We start from the raw sequence: 12,741 nt of genomic DNA on the forward strand, positions 1-12,741 counted from the left end.
GACTCTGTTTTCTGCTATGTTGCAGACAAGGTGCTGAGAGTAAGGCTTTTAGATACTTAAAGATGATGATTTTCAGAAACAAACTGTCTAATTCCCATTGAAATCAATCAAAAGGAATTAGACTCCTCAGGGCTTTTCAATTCAGCAATTTGAATTGCAGTTACACATTTCATGTGTTCGAAAAGTGTGTCAGTCAACTCTGCATCCATAGGTTTCTTAAGGACCTTTAAAAACTTGCCTTTAGTCTCTGTGCACTAACTTCCAAGCTGTAAAGAGAGGATTAAAGCTGCCCATGACAGGGAGGTGTGGTGAGGAGAAACACATTAGAGACCACGAAGGGTTCATCTGCTATGGCAAAGGAAGGACATGTAAGGGCCTGAACCATCTAATGAAGGCAGAGGAGATCTGTCAAGAGGTTCACATTTTCCAGAGCTACTCAACTGAAGATAAGTCAGTGAAATGAGCAACTGACCTTCCACACACTCACAGAGAAGGCCTGCACACAGCAGTGCAACCATGGTATAGTTGGAGGGGAAAAGAGGTGTGGAGGTGAACAGTGAAATGTAGCCCCAGGGATGCTGCAGACGACTCTCTCTCTCCGAGTCTGAAATGTACCAGCTATGCTGACTCCATCAAATGACAACTGCCTGATGTGGGGTCAGCTGTTTCACCTCACCCTGCTCCCTAACTACATGGAGTGCATGTGGTTTTCACAAACTTCTGCAAGACCCACATCAGCTTCTGGGTTAGTGCTGGCTGACCTGAGACTTCCAAGGTTGAATGGAGGATGGTGGCAGAAGGCTGCCATGTTAGCCCAGGTGCTAACTCCACACCTCCAATGATAAAGCTCTGGCAGCAGTTGTCACAAAACTTGTCACTAACTACAAGATCCCCATCTGCACATGCTTGCTGTGGAACATGCTGGAGAGATGTTGTCTGTGTGGTAGCAGGAGAAGCTACTGTTGGATTTCTGTCTGACTGCCCCTACCAAAGGTATAGGCATTTATCTTGCTTGCTCGGTTTCTCACTTTCTGTTCTGTCTGCTAACCATTCCAACTGCCCGTCTGGTTTCTTGCCTAGGAACGTGAAACAACAAAAGCACTTGATTCAGTGAAGTAATTTTTCTGGAAGGGATAAAGCACTGCTGCAGCTAGGTACTCTATGGCTTAGAGCATGAACCCAGCATCCTGATGTTGTCACTGTGAGCACCAGCCTTCTCCGATGTGATGCACACAATGACAAAATAAGAATGGCTTTGATGTAGTGATTTGCCTTTTAGGGAACATACAGTATCGGTTAAAGCAGCATAGCCCCCAGACCAGAACACTCTTATGGGATGAGCATTACACTTTTAGCTTGCCAGATGCTAGCTGAGTCTGGGCCAAATTGCTGAACAAGTGATAGTTCACTTTTGTCTTCCTGGCAGGTTTCAGTGCTGTTTTAAAGCAACTTTGTGACCTTAGACTCAGACATATCTAATAACTGCATAGAAATGAAATCAATGCAGGTGTAACTGGGAGGTTGTGATATCATGTGGCAGAAAGGGTCCTTCTGCTAATACGAGCTATGGGTGGTTCCCCCTTTGGCTTAGAAGTCCTAGGCTCTGGTTTAGTATCTAAACAAGGTGTATGTGATTTAACTATTAATAGTATTCATTTCCTTACAGCATCATTTAATGCTTAGAAAAAGCAATCTCATCACGGAGTCATTCTGCTGCTGCAGCCCATCAAATAAAATGACTGTGGATTCAGAGAATTAATATAATGGGTGAGCAACACTCAGGGAAGCTCATGTGCCGAGAGCAAGTTGTAAGACCTAGTGCATGCTGCAACTGCATGATGCATTCCTTGGACACAACAGACAACAGCAGGGCTTCCTGTGAGACTGCCCTCCCTACACCAAGCTGTCCTGGAGGAGGACATGCTGCTTTACCCCACGTGCCTGTCTGTGTTGGCCCTTTAAATGTGGCTGGGCTTAGAGCTGGAGGCCCTAAGTAGCCATTTGGCAACTGATTCCTGCTTGCTTTATGCCCTCTTTTGCTGATAAGCCATTTTAGCTGCTTTGATACTCTCCTCTACTTGCTCTGAAAGAGATGGCCCTTTGTTTCTCAGGTGTTTTTTGTTTTGTATTGGTTTTTTTGACGTGCTTCAGAAATAATACAGAACAGAAAATGGGATGCAGAGTGAAGCTCTAAAGTTCTCTAGCCTGTAGGTTTCTGCCTTGTGGTGATGATAGTTTGCGAAGGGTGGGGTGTGCTTTAACGTAACATGTCTCCTGTGATTAGAGGGGTCTAATTAATATCAGAAGTGTCTTTCTGGCAGTGTATCTGCCCCTTACCCTAGTTAAAGTGAAAAAAACCTTTCCATAAAACCCTAATACTTGCCACATTTATAATGTTATTTAATCGTTAAGAATGTTCTTCACAGTTGTGAATATTTGTCTCATCTCACTAAGCTTCTTAATTTGTGATAACTGGCACCTCTGTAATGATAAGAAAATAACAGTTTCACAGCGTTGGGTACCCCAGCAGGAAAAAGCTCTAAGTTGTAGTCTTCACTCTTCCACAAATGTGTTTCATCTTCTACTCACTGTCTGAATTGTGGAGATGCCAGTACTCTTTCAGCTATAAGCCAGAGGTGTTGAGTGCCCTGAAAGGGCTATGAGGTTCTAGAGTTGTATAAAGCATCATTATTATTGCTATTTTTATAGATAAGAAAAAGTGTGTTTGGAGCAAACAACAAAAAAAAGTCTTTCCCAGCTTTGAATGTGATGTATAGAAAGAGCTATATTGTTCAGCTATTATGGTACCTCGTAGTGGTGAAATATAGGGTGTTCCTCAAGTCGTATTACAGCTGCAAAATGTGTCTCCTGAAATATTAGGCATGCCAACCGGTTTGGATGTAAATAATAAGCATGTGCATAGTTAGCATTTTAGAAGCACGGGAAAGCCATTTGTTCAAGCGCCATCTTGAGCCCTCACTTCCTAGGAGTACCTGGTGCTCTGGAAATGCTTGCTGTTTAACTTAGCTGTGAACAGGTTTCCTTTGCTCCACTTTGGACTATTTTCTCGAGAGGTTGAGCTGTGCGTCAGGTAGCAATGTGCCCTGAGAACAGAAAACAATTTATTGAGGATTTCATAGTAATATTAATCTGAAGCAGGTGTTTGCATCGAAACATCATAAGCTAGGTCTCCTAAAACCAAGATACCAGCTTAAAATCTCCGGTATTTACAAACATACACATTTATAGAAACCACAGAAGCATATATATTTAGTTTTTTGAGTGTACACACTCTGGCTTTTTTTCATGTTTTCCTTTTCAATGAAGTATTCTAGAAATTTTATTTTAAAATTAAATTGCTGCTTAATTATGCAATTCAGACACTGGAACTTTAGTGAAAGGCTCAGATATGGTTAGGTCCCTGATAAAATAGGTGAGATTTGACAGTGCCATTTTAGGGAATTTGCTTGGATTGTTTTCTCATGCTCCTTTCCTCCCCAGTGAATTTATTGTAATTAAGAACCAGTGCAATGAGTGCACAGTCTGTTAGGCTGATATCACTAGTTTAGCTGTACCCTAAAAATAAACACATGCAGAAAGATATTATTCTGACTAGCAGGCTGTTTGGTCTGAGGGAGGGAGCAGACTTTTGGGGACAGCAGATGAGCTGTGTTATTTTAATGAGGCTGATTTTTGCTAAGGCTCTGTAGTAAGTCTGGAGGCCACTGTCATAAGCAGTATCCTCTCTTGTGTGCTCCAGGGGGATGAGTTTTTATGCAGGAAACAATGCCTTTTTCAACAAATGAGAAAAGGCCTGAGCACCCAAGTGAGAAGACACTTCTTTCCGTTCCACATGTGAGACCTACGGCACTCAGGAACATGAGTTAATTGCACAGCAGTCAAGAAATAAAGAATATATGGAAATGTATAATATTGTGCAATCTGTAGTCTTCTCACTTCTTCTGCCCCTTCCCTCAAGTCTGAGCACTGATCACAGCAAAGTACTTTTTTCTGGTTTTGGTGGGGTTTGTTTATTTTTTTTCTTTTTTTTCCTTTGCTTATACCGTCAAACCTTCCGTATCCCAAACCCTGCATGTATAAGGCAGCACCCTGCTGGGGTCAGTGAAAAGCATCAGTGCACACAGTCACAAGAGACACTCAGCAACATCTCCATTGTAAGCTCTGTTATGTGGAATGAAGAGACAAAAGTAAAAACTCAAGGAAGGAAAAAGCATTGGATTTATTTTAGTATTGTGATGCTGGTATAGCTGTCAGTGTTTCTTGGAATTTGTAACACATTAGAAAATGTGATCTTTATAAGTTTTTATTGTTCTTGTGTCAGTGATGACGATTAATAGTATTTTCATCCCAAAATGTCAAATCTCCTAAAATCCTGAATTTTTCCCTTTCCCTGCCACTGTTCCTCCAGTTCCTTAAGAGGATTTATATGAGAGGAAACTGAAGCTGAGGGGGAATGGTCTTATGGACCACACCACCACCACCATATGTGACTCCATTAACCCAGTTGAGTTCCTTTATTATTACCTATCATTTTGGTAGCATTTTGCATCTACTAAGTTGAGGACATCTGTATTAGATTTTTTCGTATGGCTGATGGAAAGGGGTATCTTATTTCAAATAATTTAGTGTCTAACAAGCTGTGCATAGGGATAGTATCAAACTATATACAAAGACTACTAGGACTACATTGCTTGGAGACAAATATTTTATAGCTTTTAGAGGAATATATGTAAATGTGTTTATTTCAGAAGAACTCTGCTGGATTTCATTTCTTGGGCAGGGAGGCGATTACTTTCTAATCATTAATCAAACAAAAGGTGATGCAACAGCAATACATCATTGGCATACCTAGTGCTTGCCCCTAATTTGTGTGTTGAAATGTAGTCTCTGCTGGTTTATCCCTTAGTGTTACAGCTGAGGGAGGCTGCAGTTCAGCAGTGGATTTTAGCTCAAAGCAGATTATTCATCAGAACTGGAAGACTGTTTTCCTATCACTTGCCAAAATTGGAAAAAACATTTTTTTTTTTTTTTTAATGTTCAAGCTCAGAGCTGTATGGTATTTAGCTGATTACTTTCTTTTTGGAGCTCGAGGTAAACTGAGGTAAATATCTTTGTGGGCTGTCTTAAACACCCACTGGAGAGGAAAAATAAACACAGTGTTCATTACTGCTCTGCCTGTGAGTCTTTGAGCAGTCAGAGGTCTTGCAGCTGAATTGCTATTAAAGTTGAATGCTGCTAAGGGTTAGGCTGGTTCTGGAGTGAGTGATTCTCCAAACATGAGGTGGAATACCAAGAAAGGGAAACCAGCAGTTACCAAATGAAATTATTTCCCTCCAATTTCTCCCGTGGGTCAAAAAAACCTTCCAGGAACAAGGGAATTTGGAATTCTTTTGCCTCTGAAGCAGTTCTGGGATATAGGTTGAGAGAACCAATCGATAAGTAAAATGATTGAAGATGTAATTGAATACATTTTGCCTTTGCTCATCAAAAAATGGGAATGTTCTGTGGCTCAGTTTGCCTGCTGCTGACACAATTATCGCTGTCTACCAGCAAGTCAGTAGTGTTGGACAGTATTAATATGTTGACAAGGTGCGTACCTGTGTATCCATCTCCCCACAGTCAGAGTCAGATGCATTCCTCCCAAGCACAGCCTACTATTTTATCACTGTTTTGCCTGTGGGTCTCAGTGAGCAATCTTAAGGTGCTGAGGTCAGAATTAACAGTCTGCATCAGAGGCTGTGTCCTTAGCAGAGATTTTTCTCATTAACTGATGATAAACTTACGGTACCTAGTAGGTTTGCACATGCTAGCGTGGATTCTCCATGAATGATTATATTATGTGTGTATCCCCAAAGGATGTATGTGTGTTGTTTACCAGTAGATGTATAAAACTATGCTGCCAATTTCACACAAAAATATTTACTTTAGATACATCTTCTGAGACTGAAGAGGCAACACTAGAAATATTTGTGTAATAATTACTCATGGAAGGCCAGTATCTGAACATGTTGGAAATTAATTTGGTGCAATGTGTATGTGATTAGTCTGGATTCTGATGCTATCTTGATGAGTACTTTCCTTCACTTCTAATGATTCTTTTTCATGCGGAATATACAACAACAACTGTAATGTTGAGTTAATGAAGGTTGGGTTTTTATTTTTCTGAGGACATATATATAATTGCAGGGAAATAAAACATCTGTGCAATGTATATTACATATCTGTATCTGTCCTTAATTGTTACAGTTTTTCCCTTTGGATTTTCAGAACTGAAGACTGTGGAGTGTTATTGAATCTTTATTGCTTCTAAGATCCTGGATTGATATTTGGAAATAGTGGGCTATATAACATCTCTGATCTGATTTTGCTTTCTGTGCACTGCAGCTTTAAATTTCTAAAAAGTCAAGGCAGCGTCTTAAAATAAGAAGCGGGTGCAGACTTCACTTCCTGGAGCCTTCGCTTTTGTTCTTTCTTGGTTTTAGTCTAAAATAAGTAATTCAGAATAAAAGTCTATTTTTGTTCTTTGTGAGTGGAAAAAACTTACCTCCTTCAGTTCTCATACTGTGCGCATCACCACGATATATGTACACCCAGTGTTAGTACTGGGGAGATACCAGATAAAGCCTTCAGTTACTTTGATCTAAAAGTAGGAATAAAAGTTCCTCTTTAAAATATGGAGATTTCTGAGGTATTTGCAGCATTGTGCTTTCCATCCCTCAGCATTTTGTCAATGTAGGACACTAATGTGAAGGGATCTCTTGAACCACTGCATGAAGAAGGCCACCCTTACTGTAGAACGGAGTTTCTGTGACACATGGACATGAAGCACAAGGGCTTAGGAGGAGGTGTGCTGTGGTCAGCTGAGGGGACAAGCGGTATTTCTAGAGTCCACAGAGGAAATACTTAAATTACAGAAATAGAAAATAGAGCTTATGAGGTCATTTCTTCCTTTCCCTCTGCTCCCCAAGGCAAGATTTTTAATACTTAAACGATTTTTGACAGATGACTGTTTAGCCTGTTCAGAAAAATTCAATGATGGAGACTCCACAACTTCCTAAGGCAATCTATTCCAGTGCTCAGCTGTCCTAACCATTATTCACGTTTAGTTTGCGGAGAATACAAAGGCTGACATAGCTTCCATACTTAATGGAAGGTACTTTTTGAAAACACGGGATCTTTAATTTCAGTGGGCTTGTCCTCCTGTGATGTGAAAGATGGTTCCTTCCCAGCACACAGTGCTTTGTGGCATAGGTTGGGCACCTGGAAGCAAGCAGCTGCTGAATCACCATTTCCAGAGCTGCTCGTGAGCATGAGGACTCGGGAACTCACTGCTTCTTGTGGTGTGAACACATTCCTCATTCTCCCAGAAATTTTGTATAGCTAGAACTTACGAATTTTGTCCATTTTTCTGGGATTTCTGGATGTGTACAGGACATATGCAGTAAATAAACATGAGGAGGATGGGACAGCAGCAGGTGAAGAGCAGCTGCAGCTGGAGGGATATTTAGCACCCACCTGTGATGTATTCAGGGAGGGAAGGGAGAAAAAGAGAGGCAGGAGTAGAAAAATATGCTAGAAGGGCTGAGGGGTATTAAAAACAATCACATAAGAAAGGGAGGCAAAGATGCATGGGAAGGGATTTAGAGTGCTGGTAGCTGTATGTTGTTGTCAAAGTAGAAATGCAGAAGCTCAGTAAAATTTGTGTTGTGTCAGTTCCCCTCTGCACAAGCGCTGCTATGTGAACTGGAAGTGCTGGTGTGGTGAGCTGTCACACAGGGCATGTTTCAACTATGAGTTAAAATTCATGTTACAGTTGTGTAGGATTCTCAAAAAGTGGTGCAACATGGTTGTTCTGGACCAGCAGCTGATAGCTTGTTCTGCAGGGCAGAAACTCTCTTACTTTGTGCCATACCTTATCCACACTCAGTGCTGCCACCAAATAAACTGTAAGAGGAATGTTATGGTTTTTTCTATTGAAATGGATTCTGAAAGGAAAATCTGCAGGCCTAGGAAAGTGTGCTGTTAGGGGTTGCACTGTCACAATCCCAGCTAGGGATGATCGAGCTGTTGACATAGCTTGGATGAAAAAAGCACCAATCACACTGCCTTGCTCTTACGATAGCCGGATGTCTCAAAGATCAGGTAAGTGTCTTTGGTGGACAACGGCCATCTGGATTTACTCAGATTCTGGACTAGAGTGAATACCTGGTCTTGTGCTGTTTAGTGAGCCATTACTGGAGATTTGGAACCTGAAGCAAACAAAGCCATGTGAGACCATGGCTGTGTGCACTGACTGATTTTTTTTTTTTTTTTTTCTCTCTTTGTAGATGCACATAGGGTAGCTGAGGTGTTCCCACTATGCCTGTTGTGCCTGGCCTGAGAGTTCTCCGTAGCCAGTACGTTTGTTTCTCCTGTTGGAAGAATCATGTTTGTGGACACCTATGCCATCTGCCCCTCTTGTAGCTCATGCAAGGTAGATAGTGAATCGGGAGCAGCTCAGAGCTGTGTGACAGCACCCTGTCTGACAGGTAGCTATTTTTGCTAATGGTTTCCTGGTATCTTGGACTAGCGAGCCATTCTCAGCCCTCAAAACTTTATTGTCAAAATTTTAAGTGATGACTGTTAAATTTTACTGTTGCATTTGGTTTGGATCTGCTGCAAATTAAATCTGACTTCCTCAACTGGTCTTCACAATGCCATCTGCTGGAAGGGATCCAAGAGTACTACCTTAGCCAACCTCCGGATCAGATAGCTTTCCCTGAACTCTTTTTGTGGCTGAAGCAGATAAGATCTTCCCTCAACTCTCATCCTGCCAGGTATTTCAGTGCATTAGTAATATTTTAATTAAAATGGAAAAGTGGAGTAAATCTAACAGATACCTCTAGGTTCTCAAATACCTTAGACCTGAGCACATTTTTAGGTACAAAAGGGTTAACTGCACATGGTTTCATACTCACATGGAAAAAGAATGACACCTTTTTCTTTATCAGCCATTTTGGTGCTGTCTTTTTTAATCATTTCAGGCTTTGAACTCCTGCTCTGAAAGAGAGCCTCTGTCTCTTCATCTTCAGCGGCTGCCAGGTCTGGAGGCCTAATCAATGTAGGTTATTGATAGCAAATCAATTAATGCAGACAAAGGATCAAAATTAAGGAGCTTTCACTAAATTAATAAGTGATTCCAAGTCTTTTAAAAGAGTGCCTCAGATAAGGGCAGCTCAGTCTTCTGGGACAGCAGCCTCCAGTCCTGTGTTTCCAAAGACAATCAGCTGGAGAGAGAGAGCTCTGCTTTTACTTTTTTTTTTTTTCCTATTTAAATAACCTGTTTTGTTCGGTAGAAAGTGCTTAAAATCTGAGTCTGGAAAGGCTGCGAGCAAGCAGGTCTTAACTGAAAAGAGAAGATTTATCTGCATAAGGATGTCATGGTCTTGCTGAGCTGATTCAGAGAGGACCAGTTATTTCAAAAGCCAGATCTACGTGAGATAACAGTGAGATAACATTCTTAACAGAATTAAGGTTTGCTTCAATAGCAGATACATCTGAAATTGGACTAGAGATGTCCTCAGAAACAACTAGATGCAGGAGAGCCTAGAATAATTTGGAGCTCCTGACAGACCCAACCCTTCTGCCCTGTGGCATGCCCTTCTGGGAGAAGTTGGGCCAGACTCAATCCAAACTCTTGCAGTTGGTTTCCCTGCCCTGATCCATGCCAGGAAGGGTCAGACGAGATGCCTGACACTCCAAGTACAGCCAGTATCCCAGCCCCATGGCCCTCAGACTCTCCAAGGGTCTGGGTGGAGACCTGAAAGGTAGGAGCTCCCTACCAGTTATTGCAGCTTTTCCACCTTCTCTCCTGCTCCAACCAAGGGAAAGCCATGAACAATGCCATTCAGGAAGAGGAGAGCATCTCTGGCACTTTCTGTGCATGTAGTGCTGCCTGCTATCTCCTCCGATTTAATTGCTTAATAAGAAGGGCCATTCTTTGAAATGCCAGAAACTCTCCTGATGTGACAGTAATTAACAGGGATGGAGATGGAGCTGGGAAGTAGACTACAGGAGAACAAATAGACTGTGTAGCTGGCTGAAGATAAAGAGTGGCTCAGGTCACTCCATGAGTCTCCCTCACAGTGAGGTGGAGACACTGTCTTCCTGTCTGGACCTAACTGAGTCGTGTCGGGTCCACATGCCACTGGTGCTTGGTGCAGTCCAGACGGGGATGGATGCTGTCCCCAGGTGCTGTGCAGGCAGCACAGTGCTCTGTGGGCTGAGCAGCAGAGGTGAGAGCAGCCTGATGGCACTTGCCAAAGGACCAAGAGAAGGGGTCCAGTGGCCTGGCCTTTTTTTATGCACTTGATCCCATAATGCCAGGGAAAATTCTTACTTAAATTCCAGTAGGTTTTGGTTGTAAGCCTAGTTGCAAGCCATTGTGTGTTAAAGAATATTTTTTTATATGATGTGTGAAAGATTCCTCATGACTGAAATGGCTGCAGCATCCAAAACTTTGGACTAGAAGCTTATGCCAGAGGTGCTAATATTTAGATGAATATATGGAGATTTACAAATGTAGCCCTTGTCATTGCTGATAGCAGAATTGTACCTGAATTCCAAGCTTATTGGGTCAAACTTCATGTAATCTTTCTGCTACACTGTCTACTGATCTGTTGCCACCCATTGCCTGTTCTATTGCTGGCACTGAAATCCAGTCTGTTATCTTCATGTGCCTGCCTCTGGACTTAAAACACAGCTGTTGTTGATCTAATCCACTGGTGACGACCCGCTCCTGCCAAAGAGTTATGGAGCTGGACACATGGCATGGAGGCCAATGGACACTGCAGCCCAAAGCTTGGGCCACATCTGAGAGAAGGACTAGGTTAATTTATCACCCAAACAAGATGGATAGTTGTAATACTGCAAAAAGTGCTTCTCTGGGGTTACAGTTGGTGCTGTTCTTTGTTTCTGTGCCTGACTGTCATTGCTATACTGCATCTTACTTACTTCGGGCAGGGTTTGCAGCCCTTAGATGTGCTATGCTTTGCCTTTCTTCCACCACTTTCAGTTTCCTCCTACAAACGCCTGCGCTGACTGCAGTTCTCTGCAGCCGCATGTCTCAGTAACTGCTTAACCTAGAAATTCATTGCTAAAAGATCTGACATCATAACACCCTGGAAAAGACTCTTCTCTCCCCCTTCCCCCTCCCTGGTCCTTCTCTTTTATTTTCCCAGGGTATATGAAAAGCTGTAACTACCAAATCAAAATCTATTTGATTTTTGTACTCCCTTGATAACCGGGCAGCTGATCTCTATCACCCGGCTAAGGCTTATCTGCTGCCTCCAGCCTCCCTGCTGTAGCAATTGGTTCCTGCGGGGACAGTGCTGGGTTATAAAGTGAGACTGATATCATGGTCAAGGCCTTTTGCTTTCTAACTGTGACCATTGTCGGTAAGATGTTCCTGAGCAAGCAGCTTGGTTTTCTGGGAGGACTAGAAGGAAGAGCTGGGCCTCTGGGATTTAGAGGGCTCAAAGACATATTTTTAAGGCCTTTTTTTTTTTTTCTTTAAGTTATGAAGTGATGTCAGGGAAATACAGGGTCAACAGCACAGGCTAGAGCCAAGGTAGTGGGTTGGTGATTTTGCTTTAGCTCTTAAAGTTCCCAGGCCTTGTTGGCCATCTTGGCCTTGTTAGGCAGGCAATGACCCACATGTGTTTTGTTCATTTCAGCCTCTTCTGAAAACAGTTCGAGTAGAATAAAAAATTACAACTGCTATACTTGGTATATTACGTGCTAATTTTTAACTGCAATTGTAATCTCTCTGTAACTTTTGAATGAGTTTACCAGGATGCTGAAGAGGCTGTAGCTCCATATCTGCACAGCTGGGTGTAGGTAGCTCACTCCCAGCTACATAACACTAGTAGGATGTGGGAATAAGAGCGTTCCCACCCCATCCCTTCTGGCTCAGTCGTGTCCTAACTGTAGTGATTCAGCAATCTGGAGCCACTGGTAAAGACTGCACTCATGTTAGCACCTTTTATTAACCAAGACGGGAGATGAGGAAGCAGGGACTGCCATGGACACAACTTGTGCTGGTATTATTTACCTTGTCCAGCCATCATGTGTAAGTGAATTTCTGTTACTCTAATCAGGCAGTAGTTTGGGTTGAGAGGGAATACAGTTAAACCAAATTGCCTTTCTTCCCTGAGACTTGAGCAGTCTGGGCAGCACATGCAGCTTTTTTGGCAGTTTGGTATAAGATTAGTTGGCGGTATAGCTAAAACTGCATTTTGCTGTCCCAGGGAGAAGGGTAATGCAGGGTAGTTCTTGCAATGGGTGGTGTAAGAAAAAAGCTGAGCTAGGTGAAGTGAGGCAGCTGTAAGACTCAGCCAAGTGACAATGATCAGCTGCAAGAAGTATGAAAATCAAAAAAAGGAGATAATTATAGCAGTTTCTGGGAAAGGCCTTCCCTCCCCATGCTTATTCCCAGCAGAAGTCATTGGCCTATATATCCTGTCCCTGCTTCAGCGGCAGCCACTGTGGTTGTGTAGGGCTCCAGCAGAATACAGAGGGTCCACAGCTATTCTGCCATTCCGACCATCCGTTCCTCAGTACAGCTGCTGCTTTGCTGAAGTGTAAAGCCATCCCCCTACTCTTTTTGTTCTGCAGTGCTGTTTTTAAAATGAGCACAGCCAAGCTGGCAATGTGTTTAAGTGTGGTTCTGCTTACAGAGGA

Source organism: Athene noctua, chromosome 10 (genome assembly GCF_965140245.1).
Source record: "Athene noctua chromosome 10, bAthNoc1.hap1.1, whole genome shotgun sequence".
In the NCBI taxonomy this organism is placed as follows: domain Eukaryota; kingdom Metazoa; phylum Chordata; class Aves; order Strigiformes; family Strigidae; genus Athene; species Athene noctua.